Below are 14,307 nucleotides of genomic sequence, written 5' to 3'. Positions count from 1 at the left end.
AGCTTTGCACAGTGGCAGTATCATAACCAAGGAGGTTTATCCGAGGCATGATTATTGCTAAGAAATTATATTATCATCAGCTCTTTCCATAACAAATCTTTATGTCAGAAGACCATTGAGACTAAAGAGTATGAGATGGAATCCAGGAATTTTATAACAAGCAAAAGTGCCTTTCAAATATGAAGTCACAAACATTATTAACATCATGTAAGAACTCTGTGACTGTTGTCCACTAGTACTGAGTTGTCTAACTGAGGATGAGCTTTGTAAAACTAAAGTGTCTATAGTGACATGGAAGTAACCATAGAGATTGAACGTTACTTATATAGTTACAGAACACAGACAATATGAAGTTTAAAATGAAGAAATCGCAATATGTAGACACTATGACCTGAAAATATACACCTTTTATATGGAAAGTGAAAGCCCAGTACTTGGCAGACTAAGTACTAAGAGACTAAGGCAGGAGGATTTCATGTTTGAGGCCAGCTTGGGCTACCTAGTGAATTTGAAGCTAGCCTGGGCTATATAGCGAGTCCATGTTGCAAAATTCCAAAAATAAATCAATAAATAGAATGAAAAAGAGAGGGTTGGAGACATAGTTCAGTGATAGTGTACTTGCTTCACATGTATAAAGCTTTGGGTTCAATTCTCAGTACTGGGGTGGGGTTGGGGTTGGTGGAATTGGGTGAAAGGAAGAAAATAGTAATATATGAAATAAGTTTTTTTTAAGTTTTCAGTAATTGTACTGGAATATTTTAGTGTTATTTTGAGACTAATGTGTGCATACTGATAGGTAAAGCAAATGAATAATTATAAAATATTCTAGTTTTCCTATTTCCTGGTTTTTGTTGCCATTGCTATTTTTGACAACCAGATTCACACAGTAGAAGAAAGGGGATAAAGATGTGATACTGAGAGATTAATATGTAAATAGTGAAACTATGTGTACAAATCTATGAGGTTTTACATATGTGTGTACAGACATTTGTTTCCTATCTATGACCACTGAAAAGCCTTGGAAATAATTAGTCTAGTACACATCCTGACTACCAAAATCATGGTCTTGAAATATGATTTATGGAAGCTGGACTTAAAGAAAAACAAGTTTTTCTTAGCCTTGGGAGGTCCCCCTTCTTCTGAACACCCCCACCTTCTTCCCTTTAGCTGTAATTCCTTTTTCTGGTACAGATAAAATTGGCAACTTGGTCCTATAAACAACGTGTATGTCATTTTGTTTTCACAAGATTCACAAGGATCTGTCTTCTTACGAGGCTAAATCACAAAACTGTCTACCCTTGTCCTGTTTCTGTAAATTCACTTGCTATGTCATTAGAAAGACCAACGCCTTCCATCAAATGTATAAAAACTGGAACTTTTCTTTGTGCAAGGCTCTTCCTTTGGACATTAGTCTATTGAGCCACTGTTCACCTAAAACTTGAAATAAATCCTCCTGTTTTCCAGTGTTCTCTCCTGTCTCTTAAATCCTGCAACACTTTTGGTGACCACAAAGGGAGTAGATACAACAGGATTGCAGTTTCCTTTGTCTGAAGACACAGAAGGGCCCCAAACTGTGGGAGTTCTGAGACTTTGGGTACCACTAAGTGAAACTTCAGCTTGGAGAAGGATTGGCCCTCCCACAGGCAAGCAGCCTGTCCACTGCCAGCACAATGTAACCTAAGGGGATTCAGAATGATTCAGGAACAACAGCACCCTCCAGGACCTCAGTGAATTTTGGAGGCCCAGGAGAAAACCCATCTCATTAAGATGATCATCTCCAGGGGTGTACCACATAATCTGATGTGGATTGAGATGAAACCTACAACCCAAGTGGAACACATGAGTGGCCTACAGTGAGAATATAGTTCAGATTCAACCTGCTTGGCTACAGCCCTGTTGAGACACTTATTAGAAAATGTTCTTGGCTCAAGCCATGCTTAAAACAGAAAAAAAGGAATCAGCTCTACTGGGAAGCTCAGTGACAAGAGAAAGACAGAAAACTGAGAGGCTAATCAGAGGCTCAAAAAGAAGGCAGATCTATTGGCAGCAGTGCCCATGGAAATAAAATACAGAGATCACTGAGGGGTGGGGGCTTGGACATGGACAAAACTGGAGCCAAACTGAGCTGGGATCTGCCAGTTGACAAAAGCTAGATTGGAATCAAAGTGCAAAAAACAAACAAACAAACAAACACAACAAAGTGCAAGATGTAAAAAGTATGGGCACTGGAAAAATGAGTGTCCAGAAAATGATGATAAAATTTCCAAAACTAGGAGCCTGCCTGCAAAAGGCTATCACCCCTGAGGGAAAAACAAACAAACAAAGCAAAATAGAACAAAACAAACAAACAAACAAAAAAACCAGATGCTAACCTCATAGGACTGGCAAGAACTGAAGGTTACAAGGATTAGTTTGTACTGGGCTCCATCCCCTTAGGCCCCGGGAGTCCATGGTCACAATGAGAGTAGGGGGCCAAGTGATGGACTTTCTGGTAGATAAGAGAGTGGAACACTTATTAATAACACAATCCATTGAGCCGTTATCCAGAAATCATGTAACAATTATTGGCGCCACTGGGGTCTCAGAAAAGAGGCCATTTTTCTGGTCTAAAAGGTATGTCATAAGAAAAAAATAAAAGAGGTCCAACATGAGTTCCTATATCTTTCGAACTGCCCAGTTCCCCTGCTGGAAAGAGACTTTCCAGAACTTGCAGGCCCAGTTTGCCTTTGGGCCACAGAAAAAGATTACTTTAAATTTGACTCACCCAGAGGCCATGGTACCGACCCTTACCATTCCACAGGCTGACTACAGAGACTGTGCTTAGATAAGCCACTGCCACCAGGAACAAATAAACCATATGGGCTAACACATAAGATTACTGGGTATGGGCTGAAGATAATCCACTACTCTGGCTATAAATCAAACAGCAATGATTGTAGAATTAAAACCTGGGATAATTCTATTTCAAGACTACCAATAACCCCTCCCCTGGGAAGCCATACAAGACATTCAGGGACATTTAAAGTGGCTTTTAGAATATGGAATCTTGGCACACTGATGGAACTCATTCCAACAAGTACTGCCGCGTTTCGTTGCTGCATTTCGTTGCTGGGACACAAAAAATGCCTTTTTCTGTCTCTGCCTTGCGTAGACCAGTTAAATTGTCTTTGCATTTCAATGGGAGGATCCTGTCATGGGCATAAAAGCACAGCTAACCTGGACTAGGCTTTCCTAAGGGTTCAAAAGCTCTCCTGCAGCCTTTGGAGAGGTGCTGGCCACCAATCTCATAGCTTGCATCACACCAAGGGATAATTGCACCCTACTGCAGTGTGTAGATGATCTCCTTTTTGCAACTCTAACCCGAGATGACTGCTATCAGGGAACTAAGGATCTCCTTCATTTACTTTGGAGGGCTGGATATAAAGTATCCAAGAAAAAGGCACAGATTTACTCACAAGAGGCCAAATATCTAGGCTTTATAGTGGCTCAAGAAGAGCACAAAGTAGGCATGGAACAAAAGCAGGCTGTCTGTGTCCTCAAAACCCCAACCACCTGGTGCCAAATAAGAGAGTTTCTGATGGCAATGAGATTCTGCCATATCTGGATCCCAAATTTCTCACTTATAGCTAAGCTTCTACATAAAGCCATTAAGTGGGGGGAAAGGAGCCACTCCTATTAAAAAAAAAAAAAAAAAAGACCAGGAGAGAGCATTTAAAAAATAAAAAAAAAGCCTTGACTCAGGCCCCAGCCTTAAGAATGCCAGATATTACCAAGCCTTTCTTCCTGTATGTCTGTGAACAAAAGGAAATGACCATAGGAGTCTTAACCTATGTCATGGCATATCAACCCATTGTCCAATGGCATACTTGGCAAAACAGTAAGACTCTGTGGCCCTGGGATGGCCTCCATGCTTCAGGGCATTTGCTGCCACTGTCCTGCTAACACAGGATGCTGACAAGCTGACTGTGGGACAACTGACTATTTGAGTATCATATTTACCTAATGGACTAGAGAGGGCACCACTGGTTGTTACATCTGAGGATGACTCAGTATCAAGGTTCCTATGTAAAAATCCCCACATAAACCTAGAGACAATGAACACTCTTAATCCAGCTACCTTGCTCCAAGTCAAACAGAAGTTCCCTTTCATGACTGTGTAGAAATCATAGACAAAGTATACTCAAGCTGGGGAGATCTAACAGATAGCCCTCTTGGGGACCCAGATGTAGAATATTTCACAGATGAAAATAGTTTTGTGCCCTCTAGAAGGAGTCCAACAGGCAAGATATGTAGTGGTGACATTAGATTCAGCTGTAGAGGGCCACCCTCTACCTACAGGAACCTCTGCCTAGAAGGCAAAGCTAATAGCCTTAACAAGGGCTCTTTTGCTATTAAAGGACCAGAAAGCTAACATCTGTACTAATTCCAAATATGACTTTACAACATTATATGTACATGGGATATGTATGTGGGGGGGCCTCAACTACTGTAGGAGGAAAAAAAGTACAAAACAATTCTTTTTACATCTACTACTCTATGGGCCCTGGGAAAAGTGAGCATTATACACTGCAGAGTACTGGAACATGGGGAGCCAGAGAAAACCAAAGGACAGACAGAAAAACAAAATGGGCTTCTATGATGGCCCCACAACCCAAAAGATAGGCCCTAGCCATGCTCCTCGTCATGAAGCCTCCTCTCCCAGAGACCCAAATTACTCTGCAAATAAAAAAGCCTGGTTTGCCTGAGAATCTGGTAATTACAGCCAGAGAAAATGATGGAAATTCTCTGATGAGAGACTGGCCATCCCTGAATTGATGGCTCCTAGGTTTGTAGAATAATTCCATCAAGGATCTCACTTGGATTAAAAACAGCATTAGAGATATTGCTAGGCCATAATTTCTGTGTGCCATGGCTCACTGACATCATGTGAACTGTTTGTGAATAATGTCCAACCTGTGCCCAAAACAACCCAAGACAAGGGCCCATACAGCCTCCAGGAATTCAGGATGGAGATGACACCCCATGTAAAAACTTGGTTCAGACTTCACTGAACTGCCTCAGGTGGGAGGCTCTCAATATGTGTTGGTGCTCATCTGCACCTTTTCAGGATGGATTAAAATTTTCTCCTCCTGAACAAAAGAGGCATGAGAGGAACAAAAGGTATCATTCCAAGATTTGCACTGCCTTTGATCTTAGAATCAGACATTGGACTGGCATTCATAGCCAGCAGAGGTCTGGTATTCATAGCTGAGATAATCCATAAAAAAATAAAGTGAAAACTATGCACAGCCTACCAGGCACAGATCTCAGAAAAAATGGAACATATGATCTGGACACTCAAATAATTGCTAAAAAGTATTGCCAAGGAACCTACTTGAGATGGGATCAAGTCCTGCCCATGGTCCTCCTCTGAGTTAAGTACACCCCCAACAAACACACTGGGTATTGTCTTACAAGATTTTGTTCAGTTAGCCGCTCTCATCATAAATCAAAGAGTAGTCATTATGAACTAAGCAAATTGACCCTAAAAGGAAAAACAAAACAAAAAAAACATAGATACAAACCTTAAAAATAGCCATATAAGACATCTGTGTCTGAGTACAAGAGAGAATGTCCATAAGCCTAATAGACCCAGTACACCCACTCAAGCCAGGAGATTTTGTTTGGGTCAAAAAATAAAATCTGACCACTCTAGGGCCTACATGGAATGGAACTCATACTGTAATCCTGTCCACTCCCACTGCTGTTAAAGTTGCAGGAACTGTGTCTTAAATCTACCATAGTTGTGTAAAGCCCACAGCCAAAGCCAAGTGGACCAGCCAGCAGGATCCAGATCACTCAAACCCAGCAGATCCTATAACGAGACAGGGCTGAGACCAGAACCAACAGCCCTACTCTGGTCACCTCAGAAGCTGAGTAGTCTATACATGGAAGAAGCCTGAGGAAACAGCAGCCCTTCTGTGGTCACTCCAGAAACTGACCAGTCTATATTCAGCTGAAACTTAAGGATCAACATAGAGTCATAATGACAACATAAGTTTCTTCTCCTTTTTTCTTGCAATTCTTCCTTGCCTCTTGCCCCTACTTGAGAGAAACATTCAGTGTGCCATAGAGACTGACAGACAGACACACCACCACCCTACTAATGGCTCTAACGAAGTACCAACCTCACTCAATAGGGAGCCACACCCCGTTACAAAAAAATTGATAAGAATAATGATAAAGATAAAGATAATGCTCTCTATTAAACCTTGTTATAGAAAGCATCAAAAGGAGGAATGAAGCGGGACTTAAAGAAAAACAAATATTGCATCTTGGCTTTTTGACTAAGATCAAGTGCAAAGAAAAATGAGTTTTTCTTAGCCTCAGGCAGTTCCCCCTTCCTTGGGTCACCCTCCACCCCTTCTCCCCTATAGCTTAACTTCTTGTTCTGGTACAGAAAAAATTAGCAATTTGGTCCTATAAACAAAGTTTTTGTCACTTTGTTCTCACAAGATTCATAAAGCTCTGTCTGTATTTAGGAGGCTAAATCACAAAAATGTCTGCCCTTGTCCTATTTCTGTAAACTCACTTGCAGTCATTAGAAATATCAACTCCTTTCACCAAATGAATAAAAACTGGAAATTTGTGCAAGGCTCTTCATTTGGACATTAGTGCATTGAGCTGGTGTTCACTTAAAACCTGAAATAAAATCCTCCTATTTTCCAGTAGTCTTGTCTGTTTATTAAGTCCTGCAACATTGTCACCAACAAACCAGGATTTCTTGTCTGTGACAGGAAAGGTACAAAAGAGCCTAGGATATCTTCCTGTACCCAAAACCAAGGAAGTTATACAAGACCACTGACAGCATGACAGCAAGATTTAGAAGCTTGTTTGAAGAGGCTATCACTGGCCAGAGTTGGGGAAGTTGATTTACATTAATGATTGAAATGATTTGAAAACTATCACATGTTTAGGTACATGAGTTAATGGTATTTTTAAAAAATATGGTTGACTTTGGAAGATGAAAGCAATTCATTATCACAAAAAATGGTAAATGGAGGAAAAAAAGCTTTTATTCTCTCTTTCCTCTATGAAGGCTACTAGTAGGCAATAATAGAATATAGGAAGGAAAGTGTCATCCCTCTCTAGATGAGGGAAAGTGTTCCCTTTCTAGCTTTTGTGTTTTGTTTGTTTTCTTTTTTGAGCAAGGTCTTATACCATAACTCAGGCTGGCCTGGAACTCACTGTGTAGCCCATGCTGGCCTCAAACTCTAGGTGATCCTCCTGCTACAGCCTCCAAGTGCTGGGGTTACAGGCATGCAACACCATACCCAGCCCTCTTTTGTTTTGTTTTGTTTCAGTGATGGTGTTAGAACCCAGAGCCTCACACATTCTAGGTAAGCACGGTACCACTGAGCCACATGCCTATTCTAGGCAGTTTCTCTTTATGTAAGTATTTCAAACTAGTAAATGAGAACAAATAATAAAGTCTGAATTGATTTGCAAGCCTGGCTCAAATTTCTGATCTATACAAAGTTGAGATACTATTCAATGACAATAGTTCCAAGCAAACTACATTGGGGTACAGTGTGTCAATGCCATAAGAGATAGTTGGAACATATCCAAATATTTCCTATATTTGTGTCTTCTATGGATTCTTACAGTTAAAATGCCCCCCATATTTTAATTTCTATACTCAGAAACTGTCTAGAAATTGTCTGGAGATGCTCTTTATGTCAAATCTTGAGTAGCTGAATTAAAAAAACACAACCAAAACATGTTTAAGAGATTTTATTTCTGGGCCCTCACACTTTCTACTTTCTTTTCCAGAAGAACTATTTCCCACAATAGTACCTAATGCTTCTTGCTTGAGTATAAATATGATTAAAGATACCTCTTCCCCAGGAATATATACTTAGTTTCAGGAAAACATCTTTTCTAATTTGTGTAAAAGTGTTTTATGTGATTTCTAGAAGGTTAAGATAAAGCTCCTAGAATATATAGACTATAAGATAGAATTTTGTCTGTAGGCAACTCAATGTGGTCATTAAATTCCTAGGAAAAAATTACTGCTTCACAGGTCTCTGTGAAGATAGAATTCATTTTTTCAATTAAAATAAGTATTTGTATTTGACATCCCAAATCCTGTTAATCAACTGTCAGTTTTTTGTTTATTTGTTCTATTTTTTGAGATATAGTCTCATCATATAGTTCAGGCTGGCCTTGAACTTACTGGGTAGTCCATACTCAAATGTGTAGCACTCCTCTTGCCTCAGCCTCCCAAGTGCTAGGATTAGGGTGAGGGATTTAGCTCAGTGGTTCCACTGCCTCACAACACAAGGACTCGAGTTTGATTCCCGGTACCCAAAAAAAGAAAAAACAAAAAAGAAAGAAACCAAGTGCTAGGATTATAGGCCAGAGCCACCATGCCCAGCTCTAATTGTAGGGATGGGGTTTGTAGTCAAGAAAATAAAATAGAGGACTCTCTAGGGTTTCTAGCTAATCCTGACTGGAAGGAGTTAAAAAACAAAAACTTTACTAGAGTAGAGCTCCCCTGGGAAGCAAATCAAAGACAGGGGTAGAAAAACAGAAAAACCAAACAAAGGAACCAAATGTTTGAAAGACCAGAAAAAGTGTTGAGAGGTAGAACACAGAGGTAGCCTGGTATACAAAGGATAAGCTGACCCTGCCTCTAGGAAAATAAAGTCTCCATCTCCAAGAGAAGAAAGGGGGGGCTGCTGACTAAGGCAGTGTGTGCTCACACCTATGCACTAACATACACATATACATGGGTACTCACTCTAGAATCACTGTATTATTCACTCTAGGGTCGTTACAGAGTACAGTAGACATTTACACCCCCTTTCTAACTCTAAAATAACCAAAATAAGGCACCCATTTGCCAAGCAGCTGTGCACCCCAAAGATAAAGCCTTAAAAGTTAAGCCAAGGACACGTAAACAGAAGCTGCATGTAGACCACCGGAAGAAATGATGTCAGGCAGAGGTACGAGGAAGCCAATCTGGTCATGGCAAGTTCTGGGTGTATGTGTGGGGGTGGGTAGGGCCACCACCCCATAAAAACAGTCAAGAACAAAGGGCCCCCAGTCCTCCATCTTTCCAGAGACCCCTACCCTGACTGTTTCCTACCAGGGTATCTATCTATCTTCTCTCTCCCTCCTTTTTGTCCTTATAGATAAAGTGTCTTCCTTCTGTTAAATTTTGTCCCCCTAATCTTTTTTTCTAGCTATTCAAATAGTTATTTACAGGGCCAGGGATTGAGCTCAGTGGTTCAATCAAGTGCCTGGCTTGCAAGCACAAGGACCTGAGTTCAATCCCCAGTACCAAAAATAAAATAAAACAAAATAAAATATTTAAAAAATAGTTACAAAACTGTTTAATGGAATGCATAAAGTATTACAATATACAATTATGCTAACAAAAAGAAAGATTTTGGAAGTCTACATATTGATAGAACCCAATCAATAAAAAGAGAAACTGTTATGCCCAAGTCATGAAGTCCCCAAAGACCACCAAGGAGTCAGGTCTGATGCAATTGCAAGAGGAGTTTATTGTAAGCTTGAGCATGGACTCTCAGGTGTCATCGTCACAGCGGCTTCAGACCGAGATCCCAGACCCATCTTTGAGGCAGGATTTTATAGGGTTACTTTTGAGGGGTACTGGGAGGGCACTTACTGGAAAATTACTAATACCTACATTTACAGAATCAATTCCTCTTTTTAAAGAACATCTGATTAAACAAATTCTATAATTAACAAAAACTACATATGTAAGCAGTGACTAACACCTATATCAGCAGTGGCTACCTATGTAAGCTGTGACTAATACCTATGTTGGCTAAATCAGTTCCTCCTTTTGAAGAACATTGATTATCTTAAGCAGGAAAAGATCATAAAAAGAGGAACAGAAACAGGTGGAGATTGCCTAAAACAGCTTGCCCTAAAAGAAGGAGCAGAACACAGGGAGACTGTCATACAGAATGGAATTCTTGCAGCTCTGCTCTGGGTGAGGGGCAGAGGTGGGCAAAGGGCACAGAGGGAGCCCTCCTTGACTTGCAAACTTGGTCCTTACATTCCCGCCTTCTCAAGGACCTTAGGAACCCAATCATGGGAATTTGGGTGTCGTCCTCATTAAGCTACTGCCTGCTGAAAGGGGGTGACGTGGAACCTAAAAAAATGGGGCAAGGGTCTTTTAGGTCCTCGAGATCAGGGTCGGGTCTTGTATCATTAGTGCCAGTGGTAGTTTTGATGTGCCTCGAGTTCTTCTTTTACTTTGGATCTGGCATCCTGTAGGAGCTCTTTTTGTTGATAATCCTTGGAGAGGTCTAGGGGAGGTAAGAGGAACATATCTATTAGACAGGCAGCATTTTTACCAGTGTCTTTCAGCTTCTCTTAGGTATTTAGGCCTTAGGTCCTGCAACTGTGCCTTATATAATCTCTGTTTTTTTTAATTTAAGGGAGTCAGTTTTAGTGACTCGAGGAAAACTGCAACCCAATAGATCCAATAGAGATAAACTATGGGATAGGGTGTAGGGAAAGTAGGGTTAATTGCAGAAATTTTTTTTTGGTACCTGCGCTTGTGAGGCAGGCCACTGAACTGCTGAGCTAAATCCCCAGCCCTAATGGCAGAAATTTTACAGCTTTACCTATTGGGAAACAACTACACCAGAGGCTCTCCATTACCCAATTTGGTCCCAGATCTTTTACCAGATTGAATGTTAAGTATGTTATATACAATATCCTGTAACAACAGCTATGTCTCTTATTCTGATTGACTTGTTTACTCTCACCCGACCATTACCAAACTTTGGTGGCACAATAGACAAGATTTTTGAGGATACAGAATTGAGAGCCATTTCAGGGGCAGCTGGTGAGATCCATTTTTTCTGATGGTCCCGAAGGACTTGTCTATCTTTACAGTGCTTGGGCTAAATGCATGTCTGGCCCTTAGAGAAAAAAAGGATTAGACAGAAAGGGGACATTATGATTTTTTTGGACACGAGATTTCTTCGTCTTCAGGAGGAGGTTGATATTGTTGTCTCAGTATTGTTAATTGTACAGAACTTGTTTCCTGCCTAATAAAAGTAATGAACTTATTAATTATATAAGATCCTATTACAAGAAAAATGAAACCTATAATTAGAAATCTGGCAAAGAAGTTAGCCAGGGGGATGTGAACCAACACTCAAACCACCCTTGGTTTTTTGTTTTTTTTTTTTCCTTTTTTCATTGCTTTAGTCCTTTTTTAACTTTAGCCATAGAATCTCTGACTATTTTTGAATGATCAGTATAACAACATTTTTTTCAAGGCTGCACATATGCCTCCCTGCTGTTGGAAAATTAGATTTATCCCTCTTTTTAAGTTGCAGAGTCAATTCAGCAAGGGAGCTTAAAGACTCTTGTAATTCAGTGATTGACAATTTTATTTTTTTAAATATCTTGATCAGTTGTTATCCGCAGGCCATTTTATTGCTGATGTTGTATAATGAGGGAGGCAGCTCTAATACTGGCCCCTGTGATACCCATTTTTAATAATACTGTCAAGGTCACAGCCATTACTGGGTCTCTTTTTTTCCCCAGTTTTAATTTACTCTTGAATATTTTGAAATATTTGCCCAATTTTAACAGCTGTGATCTTATACCAGATAAGCCCAGTTGAGATAATTTTATAAAATTTTAAGATACAGGGTGGCCTTTGAAAAAAGACCTCACATGAGGTGAACCCAATGTGACTTGGATAGCTTTTAACTTAAAGAAGGCCAATGGGAGCAGATCAACTCATTTTTTAACCTTATAAGAACTCTGAGATCAATAAGAAGTATAACAGTTTAGCTAGATCTTGTATAACCTCTTTTATAAATGCTTGTTCATGGTCACTGCTTATGGAGAGAGACAGACTAAATGTTGAAATTTTAATAAGATTTTACATATTTTTGAAGCCCTTTTTATTTTTATAGGGAAGGCCTCAGGCCATCTAGAAAAATATAAACCCGTTATATGGGTATAATCATCTAAAATTTTTGTTTAGTTATCTTTTTGGCTCATATGCCTCTCAGCATTCTCATTTGCTGTTATCTTTCTTTTTGAATTATTCTAGCTACTTTGTCAGATTTCTACATTGCCTTAAATAACTCTATTATATCTTGTTTATTTTTAATAACTTTGTCCTTTGCTGTTAGAAGACCACACCCATATAGATATACCAAGTGGCAAACAGGAAATCTGTATAAACATTTATCCTCTTTTTCTTTTGCTCATCAGAGCCTGTATGAGTGCCCATAGTTCTGCTCATTGAACTAACTATCCAGTGGGGAGGGGTCCTACTTGGACCATTTTATCTTGAGTCATTTCTGCATAGTCAGCATAGCATACCCCATTTTCCATGAAGTTATTCTCATCCTTGAACAGGACGAAATCAACCTCAGGCAGCAGGTCTTTCTGCAGATCTAGATGACTGGAGAACAATTCATCAGTGACCCCAAGGCAGTTGTGATAAGGGGGCCAGGTTCTGAGGGCAAAAAGTAGCAGGATTTAAGGTTTTAATTGGAACAAAATATAGGTGGGGATTCTCACAGATGAGGGCCTGATATTATGTGACTCTATTATTTGAGAGCCATCAATGTCCTGTTACTCAATAGTTTTAAAAGGCATGGAGAAATTGAATAATTTACTTTTTTAAGGTTACCTGGTCAACTTCTTTAATTAGCATTACTGTAGCTGCCAGGGCTTATAAACAAAGAGCTACCTCTTTACAGCTGGATCTGAACTTTAAGATACATATGTCACTGGATAATTTTATGGGCTTACTCCTTGAGTGAGCACCCGTAAAACTATATGATTTCTATTTTTAGTCAGATACAAACTAAAAGGCTGGATCACATTTAAGATCCCTGATACAGGGGGCAGCAGAATTAGTTTTAGCTGTTTAAATGCTGACTCTTGTTTTCTATCTTATAATAATTATTGTCTTTCTGGGCCCTTTAAAGATTTATATATAGAGAGAATCTAGATCTTGTAAAAACCTTTTATCTAAAAAAATTGTTATCTGCTTTAAATCGTTTTATTTCTAAGCAGCATACATTTTATATCTTATTTTTTAAAGCAACATTAAATCTCTCAATATCCTGTTTCTTTATTTCGTACACCAGAAAATTAACAATAATCATAATTTTATACATAAAATTTTATGTCCTTTAATCTAATCAGGTATTAAAACCATTTTAATAGAACCTCAATTTATTTTTTTAATAAAAATCTTAAACACATCACAATAACATGTTTAGAATTTAATCCTTTGATGATAACCAATGTAAACATTTTATAATAACAGATTTAACCATATTTACTGGGGATATCATCTCAGAAGGTCAATAGTAAATAATGACCTGAGTAAATTTTTCTGAGCAGCTATCTTTTTTACTATTATCAGGAATCTCTTTAGACCTGAATTTATACTTAATTATCATGACAAAATTTTGACTTATAAAACAAGATTATAAAAATTAACAAATTACCAATATCCTTTTTATCATTTTACTCAAAATTTAATTGGACAAACACCTTTTAAACAATTGGGCACAGACAAACATATAAAACAATTTATGAAACAGTGCTGGCAAGGCAGGTGACAGCACCTCTGAGCTAAATCTCTAGCCCTAAAATCTCTTTTAATTCAGACTAATCAAAGCTTTTGCAGATCAATTAACAAAAGCCTCTTATAGAATTATAATCAAAAGAAATGAAAACTCTTTGTTACTATAAAAGTAAACCTTCTATTACAAACTGGAAACCAACAAGCAAACATACGTATTTTTTGTTTAATCACTTCCACATTCCTTCTCTACATATCCAAGCCTTTTGATCTTATACATCTTTCTTTATATCTTTCTACCAAGACAAACATAAAAAATCCTTTCATATCAAAAGTATATCTTTTACCCATAGCTTTCTTAATATCTTCTTCTATCTCACTTTATAACAAACTTCAGCTGTTAAAGTCTTAAAATATTCTTTTCCTATTCTCAGATTACTATATCTTAAAATTTAATTGGTTACCCATAGAACAATATTAACCTTGAATTTTTTATTAACAGAGTACAAACAGCAAACTAACCCTATAATTACAATTTGCAATATACTAGAAATATTTTAAACACACCAATTAAACTTCATTTAAATTGAAACAAAGACACATTTTTTAACACATTTTTTAAATTTGCACCCTCTGGTGCAATAGAGCTAAACAATTTTGTTCTTGCTTTTTATTTCTTCTACACTCTCAATCTTAGCAACTCTGGGAGGGGGAGG

The 14,307-nt window shown here is 38.6% G+C and overlaps 1 pseudogene; it reads left to right on the top strand.

The window, feature by feature from the left end:
- Nucleotides 1–171, top strand: LOC117283951 (annotated as a pseudogene).
- Nucleotides 172–14,307: the final 14,136 nt, after the last annotated feature.

Source organism: Fukomys damarensis, unplaced genomic scaffold (genome assembly GCF_012274545.1).
Source record: "Fukomys damarensis isolate Sample0158 unplaced genomic scaffold, DMR_v1.0_HiC HiC_scaffold_32, whole genome shotgun sequence".
In the NCBI taxonomy this organism is placed as follows: Eukaryota; Metazoa; Chordata; class Mammalia; order Rodentia; family Bathyergidae; genus Fukomys; species Fukomys damarensis.
Note: the sequence above shows the minus strand (reverse complement) of the source record. Positions and strands in the feature narration are given on the sequence as shown.